Genomic DNA, 25,376 nt, shown 5'->3' on the forward strand with positions numbered 1-25,376 from the left:
GTCTTTTTTATACAATGTCTTTTTTTCCTTTGGGTAGATGCCCATTAATGGGATTGCTGGATCAAATGATAGTTCTACTTGTAGTTCTTTGAAGTATCTCCATATTGCTTTCCACAGAGATTTTACTAGTTTGCAGTCCCACCAGCAGTGTATAAGTGTTTCTATCTCTCTGCATCCACACCATTTGTTGTTTTAGGACTTTTTGATAAAGGCCATTCTCGCTGGCAATAAGTGATATCTCATTATGGTTTTGATTTGCATTTCCTTGCTGATTAGAGATCTTGAGCATTTTTTCTTATGTTTCTTGGCCATTAGACTGTCTTCTTTTGAAAAGTTTCTGTTCATATCCTTTGCCCACTTTTTAATAGAGGTGTTTGATTTTTTTCTTGCTGATTTCCTGAGCTCTCCTGTCTTCAAATTCTGAGATTCTTTTTTCTGCTTTGTCTAGTCTATTCTTGAAGCTTTTGAATGCATTTTATATGTCACTCAATGAACTTGGCCCAAGGGTGGGGCATGCCCCAGCATTAAATTCTGAAAATGGTGCCAGCTATTGGCTTACAAAGAGTTCAGGGCTTCTTTCAAGTGAGTGACATGGGCAAGAAAACTGTGAGGAGAGCAATCCGCTCCTTCAACAACCTCATAGGAGCCCACATCAGGGTAGTGGGAATTGTCGTAGGTGTGTGTAGGAAAGCTTGAGCTCCCCTGTCTCTTAGTTAGATGGCAGCTACAGCTCCATCAGCCTGAACTCAGCTCACAGGTGGGACACTACCCAGCTTTAAACTTCCAATTGGCTCCTTGGGCCTGTGACCAGAGATGGTAGAGCCCCTTCCAGGCAAACAACATGTACAAGATGCTGGTGGAGTGCCATCGGCTCACATCTGAGTCTCACTGCAGCCCATAGCAGATGGTTGGAATTGTTTTAGGTATATTTAGGAGAACTTGGGCTCCCCTGTCACTCAGTTGAGCAGCAGCTGCAGCTGTGTCAGCCTGAACTTGGACCATTGGCATGACGCTCCCCAGCTTTAAGCTTCCAAAATGGCACCTTGGGCCTATGATGAGAAAAGGTGGGGCCCCTTCCAGGCAGACAGCATGGGCAAGATACTGGGAAAAGTGCTATCTGCTTACATCTCAATCTCACAGCAGCCTGTAGCAGGGCAGTGAAAATTGTCCTAGATATACGTAGGAGAGTTTGGGCTCCTCTGTCCCTTCTCAGCTGGGCATCAGCTACAGCTGCATTAGCCTTAGCTCAGCTTGGACTGCCTTGCCCCTCTTTAGCTAGGTAGCAGCTGCAGCTGCATCAGCCTGAACTCACCTTAAAATTGCCAAAATGGCCCCTTGGGCCTGTGACCAAAGAGACTGGGACTCCTCTCAGCAAGCTATGTTGGCAGGAACTTGTGGAGAGTGAACTTCAGTCAAATCTGGGTCTCACAGCAGCCCATTGCAGGATGGTGGGTATTGTCCTAGATGTGTGTTGGAAAGCCTGGTTTTCCTGTCCTGCCCTAGGCAGCTGGAGGCTGCAACCAACATCAACACAAACTCAGCCTGAGGTTGAGGCACAGCCCAATGTTAAACTCTCAAAATAGCACCTTGGGCCTATGACTAGAAAGGCTGGAGCCCCATGCAAGCAAGCAGCATGGGAAAGAAACTGTGGCAAGTGCTTTTTGCTCAGGCCTCAGTCTCAGCAGCAGCCCACATCATGGTGATGGGCACCTTCCCAGTGGTGTATAAGAGAGCCTGGGCTCCTCTATCCCTCCTTGGAGGTGTACAGTGCATGCAGGTGCACCTGTAGATTCCCGGCATCAACACTCTCAGAATGGCACCAAGTTCAAGCTACTCTAGACTCAGATGCCTGTGGTATTCCATGTGGGTTCCCTTTTTGGAGCAATGTCCATGTGCAATCTCCAAGCAGCTCCCTATGTTAGACCCAAGATCTTAATGGCTGGGAGGGGTGGTTCTCTTGTAGCCAAGATCAAATAAGGTTGTCTTAGAGTATGGAGTCCTGGGGGCTTCTCCCTCACTGTTTCCCCATGTCCAGGAGCTTCCCCTGGCTCTTAGCCCTTTCCTGGCTTGGCAAATTGCTCTGAACCCTCTTTTGGTCCTTTGCATCATTCCCCAGCATTCTCTCCTATATTATCTGTTTGAAATATGAGAATCTGCCTGCTATTCTGGTTCCTCTCCATGAAGAAGACACATACTACCCCCAAAGTAATCTTAAAACTGTTAATTGACTGAAATAAGATTTTAATTCACATCTGCTTTTCTTGAAAGTCCCTATTTTGTGGTTATGTCATTATACCAATTAGGAGGTCACTGATATTCACACCAGCAACATTATCTAGAGTGGTATATTGGTTTGCTAGGGCTACCCTAACAAAATACCATAGACTGAGTGGCTTCAACAACAGAAATATATTTTCTCATAATTCTGGGGGCTATAAGTCCAACATCATAGTGTCTGCAGGGGTGGTTTCTTCTGAGGCTTTTCTCTTTGACTTGTAGATGGCTATCTTCTTGCTATGTCTTCACATGGCCATTCTTCTGTGTTGTCTATGTCCTAATATCCTCTTCTTATAAAGATATTGTATTAGGACCATCCTAATGACCTGTTTAAATACTTTATCTGCAAATACAGTCACATTATGAGGTCCTGGAAATTAAGTCTTCAACATATAAATTTTGGAGGGAAACAATTCATCCCATAATACCTTGTGAGGATGAGTCAAACTGTAATAGAATGAAGATAGACTATAAATGGAAAATGTTAAATTAGACCAAGATTTTAAAATTGTGATGATAAAATAAAATGAAAAGATAAGACAACAAATCATTTGAGAGGAATAAGAATTACTAAAAAGGGGTTTTTTAGAATGTTTTTTTCTTTAGTATTAAAAGATAGTGATAATTTATAGTTTAAGCAAAATTTGTTAAAGAAATAAGAGAAAAAAACCTAAAAGTGAAGCCTGCTGAATTGCCTTAATAAGTAAACTTTTGGGAAAGATACAGCTTTAATTCTAAAAGATATCATCCTCTAGAGAACATTACTCCGTATTTTGATCAAAAAATAATAACTAATCTATATAATATCATAAGAAATGCTATTTTGATAACCTCATTTGTCCAATTACTCATAAAATATCTTTTTGTAATATGACTGTTTATTAATGTAAATTAGATGACTTGATGGTTTCCGGAAATGTCAAAACAAAATTTCCGCATGTAGGACTGACAAAGCAGAGAACAGAAAATAACAAGCATACATGATATTAATACAAATGTTATTTCTATCCTAGAGAAAAGTAGGCCTAAGATAAATCTTGTCAAATACAAAATGTCAAAATAATCTATAATAACAATGAGGATAAAAACCTGTTGGATACTCAGGAAAGACTTATTACCAAATTCAGGAAGTCAAAAGGGAAATGGCAGTTATGAAAGGAATTTTCTGTAGCCGCTTCCTAATACAAAATAATCCACCGGGGAGAAATATATATATATTTATTTATCAAAAGAAAAAGAGGTTTTCTTAAAAAAAAATAGTACATTTCCAGCAAGGAAAAGATGAGCACAGCTTCTATAATCTCAGGGGGGGAAAAGACAAGAGCAGGCAAGCTTCAAGATTCACATTATGGGCTTTTCTTTTACAAAACTAAAAGTAAATTGCTTTAGAGAATGGAAATAGCTTTTGAAATCCCTAACCTCAATGATCCCTGTTCTGTGAGGTCACCTGATACAAGATACGCAGACATTTGCCCACACCAGTTAATCATTGAAATGTAATTAAGCTCTCAAAATTCATTGTTGAGGTATAAGGTGAGGGAAGCAATCACTGAGAAAAGCCCTCATTGTGGTAGCATCATTCTTCAACTAGTTTTGTGACCCTCAGTTATGCCATTTCCATATCCTCTCCCCTTTTCTGCCACTGTAAAATGAAGGCATTGGCTCTGTTGATTTCCAATGTTCTCTAATTCTCTCATGTTTTATAAAAAAGAGAAACCATTTTATTTATTTTTAAGATATTTTAAAAATATACATTATTTTTATGTGCAATGATTAAAGTTGATATATGGCTTTCTATTCTAGAAGATATTAGAGTAAAAGAATCTGATAATTCCCTTTAGATAAGCAAATAAACATGCTTAAAAATATAATAGTAACCTTTATTTTACATGCATAGTTTTCTCTTAAAAATATAAGGTTAATCACATTCTAGAAACGGAAAAAAAAACTGAGAACAGAAGCAGTAAGCTCAGAAGCTGGCCTGTCCCTAACCTTGGCTGTTGGAGTTATGGTCTCAGTAACCTAAAGGATAGGATTTTAAGGCCCATGATGGGGAAGAAATGAAGGCCTTGGACCTGCCCATGGCTAGAATTAAAATATCTCTATAAATCTAAGACCCTGGAAATCTGCAACATAAGTGGATAAGTGTAGTAGAGAAACAAAGCCCACTATAAGCCAAAGGAATTTTTTAGTCTTAAGACCTGGATACAAAAATAATTCCCTGAAGAATTTGAAACCTGGGGTTTGCATCTCACACAATTTAGTGGTTTGAAATTCAACCAAATATTAATCCAGAAAAAGCAAGTACAAAACCTTTGAAACTGAAACAAACTAAGAAATTCAAGGGAAAGTTAGATTAGTGTAACCGGACCAATCTAAATTAGGGTGATTGTGCATTTTTTCTTCTCCCTCAGAAATACAAATGATTCATAAGTTTGGATGCTTTATGTAGTCCCATATTTGAAGACTTTATTCATTCTTTTTTATTATTCTTTTTAAATTTTTACCTGACTTCATTAATTCAAAAGAACTGTCTTCAAGTTCTGAGATTCTCTCTTCTGCTAGATTTAGTCTGTTGTCGAAGCTTTCAACTGTATTCTGTAGTTCCCTCAATGAATTTTTTATTGTCAGAAGTTCTGTATTGTTTTTCTTTAAGATAGCTATCTCCTTGACAAATGTCTCATTCATATTCTGAATTGATTTTCTGATTTCTTTGTATTGGTTTTAAAATTTCTCTTTGATATCATTGAGCTTTTTTAAAATCAATATTTTGGATTCTTTTCTGGCATTTATTAAGTTTCATTTGGGTTAGAACCCATAGCTAGTCAGTATGATCCTTTGATGATGTCTTAACATACTGCTTTTGTATACTTCCTGTATTGTTACATTGACTTTTTCACATCTGGAGAGAGAGTCCCTTCTTATTTTTGAGTTAACCTTCATTTGGACAGTACTTTTTCTTTATCTTCCCTTCTTGAGCATATGAGTATAACATATATTGAGTAGAGCCATTTTATTTTGCTTTGGGGTGTGTTCAGTGGCACAGAGACTTATGAATTCATTGGTTATAGATAGCCTTGGTATGATGGCTTTCTCAAATGCTGGTTGTAGCAGTGGTGTACCAGACAAGTGAGCTGTGTTTTTCTTAAGTTCACACATGTCCAGCAACTTATCATTTTTTGTTTGTTTTTATTTTTTTCTTCATTTATTTGCTAATCTAATTATAATTTCATGGAATATTTCCCCTGACATAACCTAAGGGGCATATCATCAAAGGAAGTTATGCTTAAATTCTCATTTTTTTTCTAATCTACAACCTGACTTTAAAATCTTTCATTTTTCACACTGAACCAGAAGCACCCCCAACCCATTTCACTGTTTTTCCTTTTTGCACATTTTCCTTTGCCCAGATGTTATATTGTATAGATGATGGGAGATTTTTCTTATTTTCTCCTTAAAGAAAAGTTATTACATCCGTTGGACTTTTGGAAAGAAATCAATTTTTTTTTTTTTTTTGCTCTTGCCAGATTTGGTGCAGACAGCTAATATGAAAACAAACTTTTTCCTCTTCAGTGCCTTCAAGGTATCAGGTGTCATAATTTCTCAAGTTATAAATACTTAATAAAACATTCTTATCTGTATTTAGATAGAACTCCTTCGAGAAGAAAATTTTCACCTTTCATCATGGCAATCAATATGCATCTCATTGCCACAATGCCACAACTTCAAAATGAATTCAAAAGCATAAAAATAAGTGTTGTGGAATTAATTGGAACAATTTTTTAGAACTTTGCTTGCACCATTTTTACATTTTATGAAAAGCATGATTTTTTTTTAATCAATTAGTCCTTTTGCTGGTCTCCCTCAGCTGGAGATACTTGATACATTCTGCTCAATGTCTATCTCACCTATTTTCTAAATCAGACCTAACATAATAGATAATCTATTGTAAAAGTATTTCTCAACCTTTGCTGAATAATCAATTGATGCTCTATAAAAATACCTGTGTATAAGACCTAGACACAGAAATTCTGAGTTAATGGATATGGAAGTCTGGACAGCAGTATTTTAATGGGTTGAGAACCATTGTATTCATACCCACAATGGAAGGGGGCTAGGATTAGTAACATTTACATAGCCATGGATGTGACAAAAGTAAATTCTAAGAACCTACATACCCACTGCTTTATAGCATTCTCTTCATCCCTCTTTATACAGCTTAGGCTTCTTTCTTGAAAGCTTAGCACTCGTCTTTCCATACTGAGAATCAAATTCTGCCCCATTGTGTAGAATATTTGGCCAGAACAGCATTACTTTGCATAAATCTTCTTAGTGTCTCTTCCCAAGAAGGTTGACACTATTTAAACTTTTATCAATGAGAAAGGAATGCCAAGCAAGCAGACTACATAAAATTCTAACCTCAACCACTCACCTGTCCATGAGCAACAGATTGCATGCTAAATTAGGTCCTTCTGGAAACTATTTGGAAATTATACCAAATATGACTACACTGAAGTAGCTAATGTAGTCAGGTTAAGAAAAGAATCATATGAAGAGCTGGAAGAAACAAAACAAAGGGATGAGTTGTCAAGGCCTATAAAGTTGAGTATGCCAAAGTCAAACCAGAATTCATCACATCATTTTAATGTTCATGATTAGATCCCTGGATCCCTTTTCAGGGGTTTACCCTACTTAAAACTAGAACAATATCCTAGGTTCACTTTTCTTGTGACCCCATATCCCTTCCTTCCAACCTGGCATTCTACCAATTTCCCAGCACATCTGCTGCACAAGACTCAATGCATAATGACAGAAACATATGGAACTTCTTAAAAATATATTCCACCACTGTTATACTGAACCTCTCCTAATTTCAATTTAAAGTCATTTTCTATTACTTAATTCTATTATTAATTTTTATTAGGAGATTATGGGCTTAGGAACCAGATGGACTATGGTTTAATTGCTGGCCTTGCCATTTACTACTCAAATGACTTTAGACACATTATTTTCTAGATTTTATGTTTCCTCTCATATCACAGGGAAGTAACAATATCCAATTGTAGAGGTTCACTGATGGTTTAAAAGATCTTGCACACCATATGGTACTTCACAGTACATTTTAGTTTATCTTGTCTTTACTTCTATGGAATGAGCAGGTAACTGGGTTAAGCCAAGGACCTGTACTATAGTTTCACTCTACTAACACCCAGCTCCATTGCCTTGGACAAGTCCCTGACCTTCAGTTTCTCCTGCTGCAAAATGGAAGGACTGGACTGACATGTCCCCTTTTTGGTAACAGCTTTAGTGATACATAATTACTAAAATATACAATTCATCCATTTAAAATGTACAATTCATTTTTAAGGATATTTAGAGAGTTGTGTAACCATCACTTCAATAAAACTTTATAACATTTTCATCACTCCAAAAAGAAAACACTCATACTTTAATACTCATCCCCTCTTTTCCTCAATCCTCCCACCCCTAGACAACCAACTAATCTACTTTCTGTCTCTGTAGATTTGCCTTTTTTCTATTTGCCTACTTTTTCTACTCTTCCTTTCAAATCTAGATGAATGTTATGTATTTTTCTTGTCCTGTTGCCCTGGCTACAACTTTAAGTACAATACTGAACAGAACTGGAAAGAGTGGATATGCTTTTCCTCATATTAGGCAGAAAGATCATTCTTTCACATTAAGTATTATGTTAGTTTTGGGTTTTTCATGGATGTCATTTATCAGATTAAGGAAAATCCTTTCTCTTCCTAGATTGTTGGGTGTTTTTACTATGAAGTAATTTAGATTTTGTCAAATAATTTTTCTACATCTATTGCAGTGATCATATGATTTTTGTCCCTTATTCTGTTCATGTGCTTGTACTAAATGAATCAAATAGTGGATATTAAACTAAATTTTAATTTCTAGGATAAATCCCACTTAGTCATGGTGTATAATTTTTTAATATGTTGCTGGATTTAATTCAATAGTATTTTTGGAGTACTTTTATGTCTATATTCATAATATAAATCCAAGTAAAAAAGAAAATATCATCCATATATGGGGTAGGGAAAAGCAATCAATGGACACTATGTGTAAGAGAGTCAAGATGAAGGAATAGAGACAAGATGGCTGACTAGAGACATAGCTAGCAAACTATCCTGGAAGGAAGATTGGATTTCAGATAAAAGAAAGGGGAGAAGTAATGCAGAGCAGGTGCAAATCACAGAGAAAGGTGCTAGAGCCTACTGGGCATCTCATGGAGGTAAATTGAAAAGCAGAGAAGGAACAAGATAAAAGAATAAAGATATCAGTGAGGATCAAGCCCTGAAACTCTGAGTCCGGTGAAAGGTTAAGCATAGGACCCTTCTCATCCTTCCACAAGCATCTAGTGGCCTGAAGATACCAAGTTTCTTGGATGTTTTTCCGCCCTGACGAGCCCAGGCATGGTGGCAAACACAGTATAGTGGGGAGCACCTGTATGACCCTAGATCTTGGGCACTGCCTGTGGAGCTCCTCCCCAAGAAGAGTATGACAAGAAGCCAGAGAGCTGGCTTTCTTCCATTCAGACACTTCCTTCCCTGACCCTCCCAAACCCACTGCAACTGGAAAAGTAGTTGGGGCTGAGAACTTGGAGAGCAGTTTCACCTCCCCAGTGGGCACATGCTGCAGGCTGAGGTTTCCATGGAGAGTGAGTCCCACCCTTTTCCCTTTGGGGACCTGCAGTGGACCCGGGCATCCCAATTTGCCCTGCCTGCCAGCATTTTGCTTGGTCACACACCAGCAAGGCAGACAAGCAGACCAGACCCCATGCTTCCAGTACTGGAACAAACTGCTGACTACACAGGGGAAAGGTTTGGGAGTTGGACTTGGATGGCAAGGAAGCCTACATGGACAGAACTGCAGGAGAATACTGTGGGGTTCCAAGATATGGTGATCTGGGCAAGCACGTATCTCCCCTGTTTTATTAGGGTGAGAACCATGGTGAGGAAGACCACACCCCCAGATGCCATAGTAACCAGGCCTGATGCATTAAGCCACTAGGACTAACTGAGATCTGCAGTCCTTCCTTCTCCCATTCCAACTGGGAGAGAACTTTGTGCCGAGAATTAAACAAAAATATTGTTCTCTGGGCTGAGGGCTCCAGAGAGTGGGACCTATGCCTCTTCTCCTGTGGACTTTTAGTGGCCTGGGTGCCAAATTTGGGAGCCCCTTGCTAGCTGGTGTTTCACAGAGACGCATGCTAGTGAGTCAGGCACATAAGCCAGGGGGACGTATGAGAGCTAGACAGCCAGATTGTAAATGTCAGATGGTCCCATCTCCACAGGCAGAATTTCTGGCTGGGTGGGGACCCTTTGGCCCCTCGGTAGTGGTGGCTTTCCCCAGGGGCTGGGAGCAGACCTTTGAACCCTGCTAAGACAGCCAATATATTGGCTTTTGTGGAGTCTGAGGGCAAGCTCACCCAACCAGCTCCACCCAGCCCCACTCCCCTGCCTGCCTCCTCTATGGCAGAGAATAAGGACATACCTGGAGGTTCCTACCTACCAGGGGCAATCAAGTGCTCCTCTTGTGGGACTACAGCCAGTCACAAAACCGGCACTGCAGCTTGTTCCTTCTGGCAAATGCCATCCACAGACAGGGAAGTCAATTTGCACAGTCCTTTGCAGCATTTACTGTCTCAGTCATACAGTGTGAAGCCCATTCTCACCCACAAACACCACCTCCTGTCTCAGAGATTAAACTTGGCGTGCCAATATTATTCACATTGCTAAGAGATCACAAGGATGGGGAAAGAGAAAGGACTTCAAAGGCCTCCAACCTCTTTCATCAAAGAGAGACAAGGAATCTGCCCATGCACATAGCTCACCATTGCTACCGCCTACTAGCAATTGAGAAAACCATTACACTGAGGATATCTATAAACAAGGTATTTATACGGAACATAGATTGCCATCAAAGCAACCACAAACAAAAAGCCAAAAGTTCTTACCCAATGTATGCTATAGACACACCCTTATGGGTGAAGGTAGGTGGAAAAAGCCCCATCTATACAAAAGAAAATCCAAAAGTAAGAAATGACAGCTGCTCCAGATGGGAAAGAATCAGCAAAATAACTCCAGAAGTATGAAAAATTAGAGCAAAAGGAGGCCCCAAAGGGGAACACTAGCTCTTTAGCAATGGATTCTATGCAAAATGAAAATACTGAAATGATAGATAAAGAATTACAAATATGATTATAAGGAAGCTCAACAAAATCTAAGAGAAAATGGAAAACCATCTCAAAGAAACTAGAAAAACAGTTTAGGAAATGAATGAAAAATTCACTAAAGAGATCAACATATCAAAGAAAAACCAAATAGAACTTTTGGAAATGAAAAATTAATTTAAGGAAATACAAAACACAATGTAAAGTTTTAAGAATGGGTTAAACCAGGCAGAAGAAAGAATTTCAGTGCTTGAAGACAACTCTATCAAACTAAGTCAGTAAAAAACAATGAACAGAGAATTAAGAGGAACAAACAAGCCTACAAGAAACATGGAATTATGTAAAACCCCAAAATATAAGGGACCCCTGAGGGTGAAGAAGAAAACACACAAGGGCTGAAAATCTATTTGATGGAATAATTGAGGAAAACTTCTCTGGCCTTGCTGGAGATTTGGGCATCCAGGTACAAGAAGGTCAATGAACACCTGGGAGATTCAGTGCAAAGAGGCAATCACTAAGACACAGTCATTAGACTGGCTAAAATCAACATGAAGGAGGAACTCCTGTGAACCATGAGGCGAAAATGTCAAGTCACTTACAAAGGAAAACCCATCAGTCTAACTGCAAACTTCTCAACTGAGACCTCATAAGCCAGAGGGATTGGGGCCCCATCTTCAGTCTACTACAACAGAACAACTACCAGCCTAGAATTTTGTATCCTCCAAAAGTAATTTCATAAATTAAGGAAAAATAATGACTTTTCCAAACAAGCAAACACTGAGGGAATTTGTCGAGATAAGACCTTCCTTGCAGGAAATACTAGAAACTGCATTATAGATGGATCAGCACAATGGTCACCTACCAGTGTAATACCACCGAAAATCTAAAGCTCATAACTCAGATAAAACAAGAGTATAAGAAGTAAAACAAAGCAATATGGTACTATCCAACAGGATGAACAGAGCAGCATTGCACATATCAATTCTGTCAATCAATTGAATGACTTGAATTCCCTACTCAAGTGATATCGGATGGCTGAATGAATTTTAAAAAATACAAGATAATTATCTCCTATCTCAGGGAACAATCTAACCTACAAGGACTATCTCAAATTCAAGGTCGAAGGATGGAAAAGAATATTCCACACAAAAGAAAGCAGGTGTAGCCATTGTCGTATCAGATAAAATTGACCTTAAGTCAACAATACTAAAAAAAGACAAAGATGGTGATTGTAAAATAGTGAGAATAATTCAAAAAGAAGACAAAAACATTTTAAATATTTATGCACCTAACACAAGAGAACCCAGATTCATAAAGCAAACCCTACAAGATCTAAGCAAGACATAAACAGCAACATTCTAATAGCTGGAGACTTCCACACCCCACTGGCAAAACTGGACAGATCATCCAAGCAGAAAATGACTAAAGAAGTCCTGGACTTAAACAAGACTCTACAATAATTGGGCCTACCAGACATTTACAGAACATTTTACCCTAAAACTACTGAGTTTTGAGATAAAACTGATGAGTCGTCTCATGAGCACATGGAACATTTTCCAAGATTGATTATATTTTAGGCCACAGAACATGGCTCAACAAATCCAAAAAAAGTAGAAATCATACAGTGTATCTTCTCAGACCACAGTGGAATAAAACTAGAAACCAACTCTAAGAGAAACACCCAATTCTACACAAAGTCATGGAAATTAAACAACATGTTGCTGAACAATTGGATCAATGAAGAAATTAAAATGAAAATAGAAAGATTCCTCGAACTGAATGCCAAAGGGAACAAAAGCCATCACAATATCTTGGATTCAGCAAAAACACTCCTAAGAGAAAAATAAAATTATCACTTCTCACTGTCCAAGAATATATAAGTGGTTAGAGGAAAAGCTTCAAACAGGGAGTTTATTCCTTTGACCTTTGAAAAGAAGAAGATTGTCAGCTGGGCTCAGAGAGGAGTGTGCAAATATAGTTGTCATGTCCATTTCATCCCTCAGAATTCCTCTCCCTGTGCCACTTGGCTGGGGAGTGAAATATATCATCATACCTCCCGTTTGATATTTCTTAACTGGGCCCTTCACATTTCATGAATTTTACTACTAATCACTTGGGGGAAAATAAGTGATAATTGATAACAGCTTGGAACATATAGAGATTTCAAAATTCTCACTGTCTGAAGTCCCTTTGATTTATTAATATATTCAGGACTTTTCTAAGAGATGGTTCTATGTTAGTTCCTTTGATCTTCTACCCTCTGTTATTTGCGGTTTATTTTCAGAATAGTTTTGACTAATCTCTCACCATTATCTAGATCATTTGTCAGCACAGGAAATAGGAATCTTTCCTCGATGGTATCTCCCTTCCCTTAGTGGATATAAACAGAATAGTAGCCTTCTCCTTTCCCGAAAGTAAAAGTTTATATTTTTAACTCCAGATTAAGTGACACTCAGAACACTAGCTTTCATGAGGCATAATTTTGTCAATTTTACTAATTGAAATAAAAATTAGAGCAGCAAAGAAGGAAAGACCTTAAAAATATAGGTAGATGTGGATTTTGACTACAGAAAAAAAAAATGGTGAATAGGTGGGTGAGTACCTAACTACTATTATAGGACAAAATACAAAAAAAAAAAACTCTTTTTTTAGCACTCGATCTATCTTTTCTTGGGCTCCTTCCTTCCAGCAGTCAGGATTGTTTGTTGTGATTAAGATGTCAGGCTGTCAGCTCCAGTTGAATTTGCTTTCTGAAGGATGTTTTACATTATCTTCTTTGTTCATTAGGCTGGATTTGAACACATCATACTTTTTCTTATCTAAATTTCCAATGATATTAGTATTATTCTTGCTTAAATGATTTGTGTATTTGTGTTCCATATGCTTCTATAATTGTAATCATAAATATTCTTAGGCATGCATAGACTATTTACTGTTCATTGAATACAAGCATTTGAGCTCACAGTGAATGTAGCTTCTGCCAGATGGCAGCCCTGGTATTCAAATATTTGTGACTTTCTTTGCTTTCTTGTCTTATCTATAGATATTACCTCTGATTTTTCTTACACTTAGCATAGGCCCTGGGTACTTAGCCCCACCATAAGTATTAGTTCCCTGCCTCTTATCTGTTCAATGGAAAAATCTTTTCTACACAACACTTCCATATAAATCCTTCTATGCACTATATTTTTTTTAACATCATTCCCCTTCTCTAATGGCAACGGTGTCTCTCATTGCATATAGGATAAATTCAAACTCCTTAGGCTGACAACCATAGATTTTTGCTATTTTGTTCTTGTCTTCCCCCTTTTCTCTCTAACTCTTTTTTTTTTTTTGATCCATATGCAACAACTAAGCTATTCATTTTTTCTCATTTTTATGTTCTGTAGCAGAGGCAGAAACTAGTGGATATGCAAGCCAGGTATGGGTATGGATGAGTTAGCAAATGTCCTATTAGCGATCCAAGGTGATGAATGAGGCTCTTAGTGATTTTTATTAGAGGGACTCCTAGAGCCTACAAGGGAAGTAAAAGGTATTTTAATCCCAATCACAGTTTGGGGAAAATTGATAAATTAAATCCTAGCCTTTGTGCAACTGCGCATGCAGGGATCTTTAGGTTCTGATGTAGATTATTACATGAAGGAATAACCCTTCTGGGCTCCCATCATACCATGCCAATTCTTTGTGAGGCTGGAGTGTTACAGATAGTGTCTGAAGGGCCATGTGCACGAAGGGGAGTAATAACCTTTTGTCAGGAAGAAAGAGTTGTCATTCCAAATAAAGGAGTTCTACATGTACACATGTAATACATGGATGATAAACTCCTTCACTGCACTCCTCAGAAGCAGGTAAAATCTACCACATTTGGGGGAAAGTAGCAAGGCTGTTAATGTCACATTGAAAGTTGATGGTTAGGGCCTAGGAACATAGTACTAGGGATATTTCAGTGAGGATGTTGGAAACCAGAGAGTATTGTCTGGTACACATGACAGGGGTGTTGAGTATGTGAATGTGTATCTATACTTAGTCCACCTTGAACCTTAATTGTTAATGCCATGAATGATGATTTGTATTATCCTAGATAGAGCAGGAGCCCATTCTACTAAGTGAAGTATCACAAGAATGGAAAAACAAGCACCACATATACTCACCATCAAATTGGTATTAACTAATCAACAATTAAGTGCACATATATAGTAATAACATTCATCGGGTGTCAGGCAGGTGGGAGGGGGTAGGAGGGGATGAGTATATTCATACCTAATGGGTGCAGTGTGTACTGTCTAGGGGATGGACATGCTTGAAGTTCTGATTTGGGTGGGGCAAAAGCAATATATGTAACCTATACATTTGTACCCCCGTAATATGCTGAAATTAAAAGATATAAGTAAATATAAATGGTAGAAGTGGCTCTCTTACCTAAAAAATTCCTTGGGGAAAGGACTCTGCTTTTTAAAACTTTTTATCTCCCATTTTACTATATATTCTGCCTGCTCTTGCCTGTAGGTAGCTAGCTACTCAGTAACTATTTGCTGAATATATGTTTTAAGGAAATGCATTATATATTCTCCTCATCCCCACAAGATAGATTCTGGAATCCCTTTGGGATAGTTATTTTTCAAATATTTATTGAGTACCAACTGTGTATAGGCACTATTTTAGGTCCTATGAATATAGCAGTGAACAGTGAAAGTTTTCATTTCTAATGTAAAATACTACAGATTTTTCCACTTGAAATTTCTTTTCCAACATTCTTTTTTTTTCCTGATCAACTTAGAAAATGTGCAGGACATATAGGTTCACTGTGCGTGTGTGTCCCTTTGCAAAACATACAATCAGAAGCATTTGGTGTCACAGAAAATGCTGAGTATAACAGACTTGAGTTTGATTCTTATGACTCTATTGATTAACTAAATAAATTGAGGGCAGCTATGTGAACCCTCACTTTTTTGTTTCTTTGCTTATTTTTATGTGTATTTAATAGAAGCATTGTTATGAGATAGTCCCTCTTTAAAGCTAAAAGCATGTACCACAGTTAGACTACCTGGTTTTGAATCCTGATTCTGCCACTTGTCATTTCCTAGCTGTGTGACCTTGGGCAAGTTTCTTATCCTTTTTGTCTTTTAGTTTTCTCACATGTAAAATATAAATAATAATAATAAAATACACCTCATAGAGTAGTTTTGAAGATTAAATGAGTTCCTATATGAAAAGTACTTACAACAATACCTGGCATAAAATAAGTATTATATGAGCTAACTCTTACTACTGCTACTGTTACGATTACCTTTCTTGCAGTATTGTTAGAAAAGTAAATAAGGTCTTGATGACTTCTCAGCGTAGTACTGGATACATGACAGTCACTCAATACATGAAAATTTATTACTGAATTGATCAATCATTTCTCATTCTAAGAGCTCAGAAGATCACTCTAATAAAGAAGAGTAGAAAATAATGGAAAAGTTTATGTTAAAGGAAGAGAAATTTTGGAATGAAGAAAGGTACATGGCTGTCTTAAGCAAAGTAATACTTACTTGTCATATGTAGAAGTTGCCTAAGGCATTATTGGTGCATAATACGCTATGATCTCCGTTAAAGTAACATGAAAGTAACATGTTTTCATTTATTATAATTTAACATAATATAAAACACACATCCACTATAATCATAGTTCTAAAATCCAAATCCAACCATAGTCATTCCTTAACTAAAGTACTTAGGAGGCAACTTATCCTTCAGGATCAAGTCCAAACTCTGCACCCTGATATACCTAAACCTTTCACAAGCTGACACATCTCCGCCTTTTTGGTCTAACTTCCTGTGGATGGATGTTGTACTACTCTATGTTCTGCACCAAACCACTTTCATTTTTCAATTACATCAGGGCCCAGGCTCCCTGTGGGTCTGTGTTTGAATGCAATGCTTTCCCCATAATTTACTCATCTAGTTTAAATATCATCCCTGCTGTGAAGCCTTCCTGGTCTCCCCCAGTTGATTAGCTGCTCCTGCTGTAATCCCATAGGTTTTATACAGGTCTCTAAAAGCATTGTTTACATTGCTTTTAACTTTTATATATGGATTTATCACAACATGGAGAGTGAGATCCATGAGGATAGGGACATTCTTACACATACTTGGAGCTTGACACATAGTGATTACATGACACAATATTTATGGAATAAATAAATGGGCAACTTAGTGAAGGGGACAAGGTAAGCTTTGTTATCATCACTTCATAGATAAGAGCACTGAGGTTTTGAGGGCCAATCAGTAAAATCTACTGAGAGCCAAATGAATAGCCGGCCCCTACTTATCCCCAACATTGTCTGGAGGGTCTGGCCTTCTAGGACACCTTTTCAAAGATTTACCCTGACTAGCTGTGGCCAGTAGCGCCTGGCTCATTTGATTCGAGTGCAATTTCTGCCTAATGCAGTGTCTCTCAGTCCCGAGTGCACATTAGAATCTCATGAGGATCACTGTAGCTTGCTTTTAACCCCTCTTCAAAACAATTCATAGCAGGGTGCCTGCTACTTAATGATATGCTTAAATGCTTACCCAGAAATGGGGAGGGAGGACTCTGAAACTGCTTTTCTTTCTTGAACTTTGAATTCTTTAGTTCTTTTTGGTTCTTACATTAAATTCCTCCAAGTTTAAGTGATATTAATCTGATTTTAACTTTCTTACCCATTCCTCAAGAATTTGTTTCCTCTTTCCTTGATTAAATTAAGACATTATAGACTATCTACTTGAAATTATAGCCAATCAAGGTTGGCCCCAGTTGAATTTCTTAGTTATATAACAGGCTCTTCATTGAAGCTACTCATTTCTGTCAATCTATGCTCTTAGCATGTTGATTTCTTTTAAGTGCTGTCTTACAGTGAAAATTTCTAAAGATTCCCCAAATATGTTTCATCATTAGCCAGGAGCATAAGGAGATAGAGCTCCTGGATTCTGTTATTTTAAAACCAGACAGAAGCTCCAACTTTTTCCTAGTGGTCTCAGAATAAGTAGACTGTGCATCTATTACCTGGCTGCTTCCTTTGAGCCCCCAAACTCAGCTGTTGGTTCATTCAATTATGCATTAATTAGATATTGTTATGTCACGCCATTGCTTAACATCCCCCAATGGCTCCTCATAGTTTTTAGAATATTCAGACGCATTACTTTTATACAAAGCCCTATATTATCTGGGTTAAACCGCATATACCCACACTCCCTTTCAGTCCTTTTGACCTAGTTGCAAGACCCCAAAAGCATATCTCTGTTCCCTCATGCTTGTGCTTTACTCTTTCTAGACTGCCTTTTTTCCTTCTATTACTGTGCCCAGAATTCTGCTATTGAATTTTCAAAATGTAAGCTCAACTGTCACCTAAGCAGTACCTTCCCTGACACCACCTATCCCCTCTTCAAGCAGATGCCGTCTCCTCTATCTCTGATCTTCCAAGGAATGAAAGGCCCTGCTTCTCTGCTGGCATTCACACTATATTGTGCTGAATTATTATTTTGTATACACCTACATGTGAACAAATGTGCCTAATTATTGACCAGACTTCAGCTTCTTGGAAGACAGGAAGAGTTTCTCATTCAGTTGTGTATTTCCAGCAATTGGCACGATGCTTATTACATGCCAGGCACTGTGATAACTGGTGTGAATGGCACAATCCGCAGAGATACAAGTCAAAATCATCAGCATCTCTTAGATCCTTCTTTCTCCCACTTCTGATATCTAATCACTAAGAAAGTGATTCTTAAAATGTTTAACTCACATTCTTTTTTAAAATTTTATAAAAATTTGGACTCTGCAGAGAAAAATACAAAATTCCCATAAATTTTATGTACAGTTTATGAGAGTTTGTGAAAACAATTTTGAATCCAACCACCTTGTTAGTGGGCAAGCACTGTGATGGACATAGGGTATATAATGATCAATAAGGCAATATCATTGCTCTCAGTGAGTTCCACATATAGTTGAAGAATAACACATCATCCAATGATTGCAATGCAATGTGACAAATGTTGTAATCAGAGAAGGGAAAAGTTAACTCTTATTGAAGTTTTCATAGGGGTAGGCTTTGAGCTAATCTTGAAGGAGCAAAAGATATACTTGAAAATAAAAGTTGAAAGAAATCCTAAGGATGAAAACCTCAACAACAAAGTAATTATAATTTTAATACCAGCAATACTTCCTCTAATGTTACACATTACTGTTATATAAGTGATTTTATATGTCTTAATTCAGTTAATATTTGAAACAATCCTTTGAGGTAAGTACTATTACCTATTATTTTGTTAGGGCTGCCACAAAATACAGGCATATCTCTGAGATAGTGTGGGTTTGGTTCCAGACCACCAAAAATAAAGTGAATATCACAACAAAGCGAGACACATGAATTTTTTTGGTTTCCCAGTGCAATACAAAAGTTATGTTTATACTATACTGTAATCTATTATATGCAATAACATTGTGTCTAAAAAAACAATGTACATGCCTTAATTTAAAAATACTTTATGCTGAAAAATGCTAACAATCATCCAAGCCTTCAGCATGTCATAAACTTTTTGCCAGTGTAGGATCTTGCCTCAAGGTTGATGGCTACTGACTGAGCAAGGTAATGGTCGTTAAAGGTTAGGGAGGCTGTGGCAATTCTTGAAATAATACAGCAATGAAGTTTGCTACATTGATTAACTCTTGCTTTCACGAAAGATTTCTCTGTACCATGTAACGCTGACTGGTGGCATTTTACCTACAGTAGAACTTTCAAAATTGGAGTCAGTCCTCTCAAATTCTGCTGCTGCTATATCAACTAAGTTTATATAATATTCTAAATTCTTTGTTGCCATTTCAATAATGTTCAAAACATCCTCACCAGGAGTAGTTTCCATCTCAAGAAACCACTTTCTTTTTTCACCTATAAAAAGCAACTCCTCATTTTGTCCAAGTTTTATCACGAGATTACAGCAATTCAGTCACATCACCAGGCTCTACTTCTAATTCGTGTTCTTTTGCTATTTCCACCACATCTGCACTGATGATTTCTATTGAAGTCTTACACCCCTTAAAATCATCAATAAGGGTTAGAACAAACTTCTACAAACTTGCGTTAATGTTGATATTTTGACCTCCTCCCTTGAATCACAAATGTCCTTAATGGCATCTAGAATAGAAGATCCTTTCCAGAAGGTTTTCAATTTACTTTGCTCAGATCCATCAGAAGAATCATTATTTATAGCAGCTATAGCCTTATGAAATGTATTTCTTAAATTATAATACTTGAAAGTTGAATTTTCTCCATGGTCCATGGGCTGATGAATGGATGTTGTATAAGTAGGCATGAAAACATTAGTCTCCTTATATATCTCCATCAGAGCTCTTGAGTGACAAGGTTTATTGTCAATGAGCAATAATGTTTTGAGTGGAATCTTTTTTTTTCTGAGCAGTAGGTCTCAACAGTGGGCTTGAAATATTCTATAAACCATGCTGTAAACAGATGTACTGTCATCCAGGATTTGTGGTTCCATCTACAGAGCACAGACAGAATAGATCTAACATAATTCTTAAGGGCCCTAAAATTTTCAGAATGGTAAATGAGCACTGGCTTCAATTTAAAGTCACCAGCTGCATTATCCCCTAATAAGGGAATTATCCTGTCCTTTGAAGCTTTGAAGCTAGGCATTCACTTTTCCTTTCTAGCTATAAAAATCCTAGATGGCATCTTCTTCCAATAGAACATTATTTTGTCTCTAGTAATAATCTATTGTTGAGTATAACCACTTTCATCAATTATCATAGCTAGATCTTCAGGATAACTTGCTGCAGCTTCTCCATCAGCACATTTATGTTGTGGGGATGGCTTCTTTCACTAAACCTCATGGATCATCCTCTACTAGCTTTCAACTTTTCATCTGTAGCTTCCTCACCTCTCTCAGCCTTCATAGAATTGAAGACAGTTAAGGACTTGCTCCAGATTAGGCTTGGCTTAAGGAAATGTTGTGGTTGGTTTGATCTTCTATCCAGACCACTAAAACTTTTTCCATATCAGCAATGAGGCTGTTTTGCTTTCTTATCATTTGTGTGTTTACTGGAGTAGTACTCTTAATTTCCTGCAAGAATTTTCCTTTGCATTCACAACTTGGCTAACTATCTGGCAAAAGAAGCCTATCTTTTGGCCTATACTAGCTTTCAACATGACTTCCTCACTAGTCTTAATAGTTTCTGGCTTTTGATTTAATGTGAGAAACGTGCTGCTCTTCCTTTAACTTGAACACTTAGAGGCCATTCTAGGATTATTAATTGGCCCAATTTCAATGTTGTTATGTCTCAGGGAATAGAGAGGACTGCCTGAGGAGAGGGAGAAAGCTGAGGAATCTGACATGTCTATGGAGCACTCAGCACACGTACAACATTGGTCAATTAAGTTCACCATTTTATATGGGTATGGTTCATAGTATCCCAAAACAATTACAATAGTAACATTAAAAATCACTGATAAAAAAAAAATCACTAATCACAGGCCACCATAAGGATATAATAATAATATGTACAATTTTGAAAAATTGTGAGAATTACCAAAATGTGACACAAAAACACAAAGCAAACACATGCTGTTGGAAAAATGACGGCTGATAGACTTGCCCAATACAAGGTTGCCACAAACTTTCAATTTGTAAAAAACCACAGTATCTGTGGAGTGCACTAAAATGAAGCACAATAACATGAGATGTGCTTATACCACGGACTGGGTGGCAAAAACAACAGAAATTTATTTTCTTGCAATTCTGGAAGCTTGAAGCCCAAGATCATGGTGTCAGCAGAGTTGGTTTTTTCTAAGACCTCTCTCCTTGAGCTATAAATGGCCATCTTCTCCCTGTTTGTTCACACAATCTTCTCTTTGTCTCTCTCTGTTGGTGCCCAAATTTCCTCTTCTTCTAAGGGTATGATTCATATTGGATTAGGGCTCACCCCGTTGACCTAATTTTAACTTAATTATCTCTAAAGATCTCATCTCCAAATGCAGTGACACTCTGAGGTACTAGTAGTTAGGACTCCAATATATGAATTTGAGGGAAACACAATCCATCTCACAACATATTATAATCCCCACTTCACTGATAAGAAAAACCAGAGCATGAAGTTAAGTAGCTTGCCCAAGTTCACAGAACTATTAAGTATCACTGTCAGAATTTATACCCAAGCATCTAACTCCAGAATCTGTGAGGCTAACCTTTACAATTTATTCACTTTCTTTTTATATTTTTTCTTTAAAAGTTGGAAATAAAATTCACTGACATTGAATTGTTAGTGCATATTCCTCCTACCAAAATTCCCAAAGAATAGAAATTTAAAATCTCTGGTCTAATGAAAATTAAATTGACTCCTTACATTAGGCTGTAGAAGCAATGATTTGTGCCGTGTAAGAATAACGGCCACAATTAACCAACGTTGGATGCTCACCGTAGGTTAGGCACTGTTCTGGGTGTACTGAATACTTCATCGCATTTATATCTCACAGCTCTTTGAAGTTTGCTGTTAACCACATTTTACAGAGGAGTAAACTGAAACTTACAGAGATTATCTCCTCACTCCTCACATAGTCAAAACCAGGAATTTAAAATAAGGTTTTTAAAGAAGAGGTTTTGTGTTTCTGGCTTCTTCTCTTGCTCCAATATCCAGGGTACAGAGTTGGATCTCTGTATATAAGCCTTTGCATTTGTTGAAGTTGAACTTTGCCCTCCCGTCTGTTCATCCTACAGGGCCTTCCTGTGTTCACAACAGGATACATGGTACCTCTTCCCTTAGCTCCCTTCACTTCCCCTGCCTGCTGTGAATGTGAGTTGTCTAGGTAACACACAGTGCCCTCAGTGTCATTTCCCAACTACTCCCTGGCCTCCTTTAGGAGGGTACTCTAAGCTAGTCATTATAAATAGGTCAAGGTCTAGATTCAACATCCCATGTCAATGTCATCCTCTTTGACCTACTTTTTTTATTGCCACCTTGCAACATGCTAAGCCAGTGCTGGTCTACAGGTCCTCATGACCTGTGGAGGAAAATACAAAAGGGTTTCCATTCCAGAATTGAAAAATTTGGAATGGAATGTCTTTTGACTATTGATGTTAGTGTTTCACAATTGCACATTCATCCTTTGTCCATACTCTAGAGATTTAGTGATCAAACGTGCATTTGTCAAGTAAGGTGAAATGATAGAAGATGCCTAGTTCCTACTTCTGTGCATAGCTCTGAAAGGTCTGCTAGCACTTGGAGCAAAATATTAAAGCCTTGTCCACTTTTCTGCTTTAATTCCTAGTTAGTAATTAATTTCTTGCCTGTTAGTGGAAAAGCATAGAACACCTGGGCTCTGGCTAAGGCAATGGGGAATGTAGAAGTCACAGAAATCTGAAATGGAACCCCAGATCTTCTATTGCTTTCTAGTTGAGTAACTATTTCCAAATCCTTAAACTCTTTGACTACGTTTTCTCTTTTGTAAAATGGGATCAATAAAATATTAAGCAAAATATATGAAGAGTTTGTGTTACAGAAACTCCTTATTGTTGATTTAGCCTTTAGGGTCAAATGATAAACTCAAGAGAGCAGCACTGATTATCCTGTAAATATTTAGCACCTACTATGTGCTTGGCACTGAAAAAACAAAGATAAACTCAAAAGCTGTGGTGCCTCAGCTAGTTGGCAGCACTAATATTCCCTAATGTACTTGTGCCTGCTCTGAAAACAATGATGCCTCTGCCTAAGTTTGGATTTGTTACCCCACAGTGAAAAAACCAAGGTGAACCTGAATTTCCAAAGTAAGTAGAGTTTTTACTTGATGTTCTAGCATCTGTTTCCTTTACCTTTCCAGCCCTGTTGACAAACCTCCCTCCAGCTGCAAAGCTTAGTCAGAGAATAACAAGCATCCAGAGCCTCCTCAGGGAGACTAAGGAAGGAGAGAACGGATACCATGGCAAAGAAACATGAGTGTCAGACAAAGAAGCCCGGACATATCAGCCAGAAAAACTGGGTTCTCATCTTAACTCAGCCCCTTACCAACTTTGTTCACTGTTTCCTCTCTTTCTGCCTTCTTTTTATTTTTTGGATTGAATATTATTTCACTTTATCTCCTTTGTTGTGTTTGTTATGCTAATGCATATCCTTTCCTGATCTTGTTGTAATGTAGACATTGCCGTTTCTTTGCATAAACTGTATTTTTTAAACAAAGGAACAAGTTCAGGTGTTTAATGTTAATTAATGCAGGTATCTGTTGAATAAACAGCTTACATTTCAAGATGAAAGTCAAGTCTCTTCCAAATGGCCTTAGAGAGATAGAATCTACATATCAGACTTTGGCAGAAGCATATGTATACTCACAAATGCAGAAACACTTCCATCATCCTATGTAAACACAGAGAGAGCAAGGGCATTTATTATAATCAGTAACAGAGTGGTAGTCAATCCTGGTTGTGCTACTAACTGTGACCCTTGAATTAGAAGTTTTTTTCCCTCTGTAAAATGAGGGCTTTGGAATGGAAGAAAACAGAAACTACTGCTTTTCTGAAATTGGGCCAATTATTTTATGAATATTGTCTCAATTTATCCTTGAGTATTATTACTCAATATTTCACTTCCTTATTTCATTTTTGTTCTCATAACTACATTAAATTAGATAGCACCATCTCCTTTCTATAAATGAGCATACTGAGGTTTAGAGGTATTTCTCAGATTAAGTTTAAATGGAGATATCTATTATTGTTTAAAAATTAAAGTTTCAACACACAGGCTATATGAAGTAACACATAAACAAAAAGAATAGAAAAGATAAGAAACCTCTGACCTTGCTATTACGCAACTGTAATTCAATAAATTTTGAGTGACAAGAAATTTGACTGGCTGGAGGCATCTCAATACGTGGTTCTCAAAGACACTGTGATCATCACTTAATCTGTCTTGCCCTTTCAGAAAGATGTCATAGGAGAAAAATAATCCCAGACTCTTTGTTTTTCATTGTCCCACTAGTCCCACAGCTTCAATCATTATCTAGAAATTGGTGGCTTCTCAATTTGTATTTCCAGAGTTGATCTTGCTCTGAAGTGCAGACCCAGATACCCAGCTGCAGACCTGACATCCCCATTGGAATGTCTCCAACACATTTTCTAGCACAGCACACACAGGATCATGATATTCACATTTCTCCCTGACAGTCCACTTCTTTTCCAGTGAGTTACCCGAAAAACTTGCCATCTTAAGATTTCTTCCTCCTCATTTCCATACGCCCTCTTTTTGCCTCCACATACTTTTCTCACTATTTCTTTGTCCCTTGCTGCCTACATATCAACCAAATCTTACTGTCATTCAATCCCTTATCCACTATAAAATCTATGTAATCTTTTCAAAATGATAATCTCTTCATGTTACCCCCACCACCCCAGGTTCAAACAGTGACTTCCTCGCACTCTCAGGAAGAAATACAAGTATCTCTTAAATGGCCTCTGCTGCCCTTCGTGATTCCACCCCAGTTTACATCCTTAGGCTCATTGTCAACTGTTCTCTCTTTGTTCCCATATACATATGCCATATATATATAGGTCATTATATATATATATAGGTATATATATATTATATATATATAATATATATATAGGTCATATATATATATATAGGTATATATATATTATATATATATTATATATATATATAGGTCATATATATATATATATATATAGGTCATTCTTCAGTTCCTTGAATTTGCTGTGTACCTCCCACTAAAGACCTTCTGCAAATTCTATTCCTGACTTCAGAAACACTCTTCTAACATATCTCTAAATTCTCATCCTTCAACTCTTGGTTTAAATACATCATCAAAGACTTTCCCCAAGGCCACAGACTAGATGAGGCTTCCCCATTAAA

General features: G+C 37.5%; 1 protein-coding gene across 1 annotated transcript in view; it reads left to right on the plus strand.

Annotated features, from left to right (window-relative positions):
• TYR (tyrosinase) overlaps positions 1-25,376 on the plus strand; it is a 79,892-nt gene that overhangs the window by 39,654 nt on the left and 14,862 nt on the right. The gene's annotated exons all lie outside the window — the stretch shown is intronic.

The sequence above is a fragment of the Microcebus murinus genome, chromosome 4 (assembly GCF_040939455.1).
Source record: "Microcebus murinus isolate Inina chromosome 4, M.murinus_Inina_mat1.0, whole genome shotgun sequence".
Taxonomy (NCBI): domain Eukaryota; kingdom Metazoa; phylum Chordata; class Mammalia; order Primates; family Cheirogaleidae; genus Microcebus; species Microcebus murinus.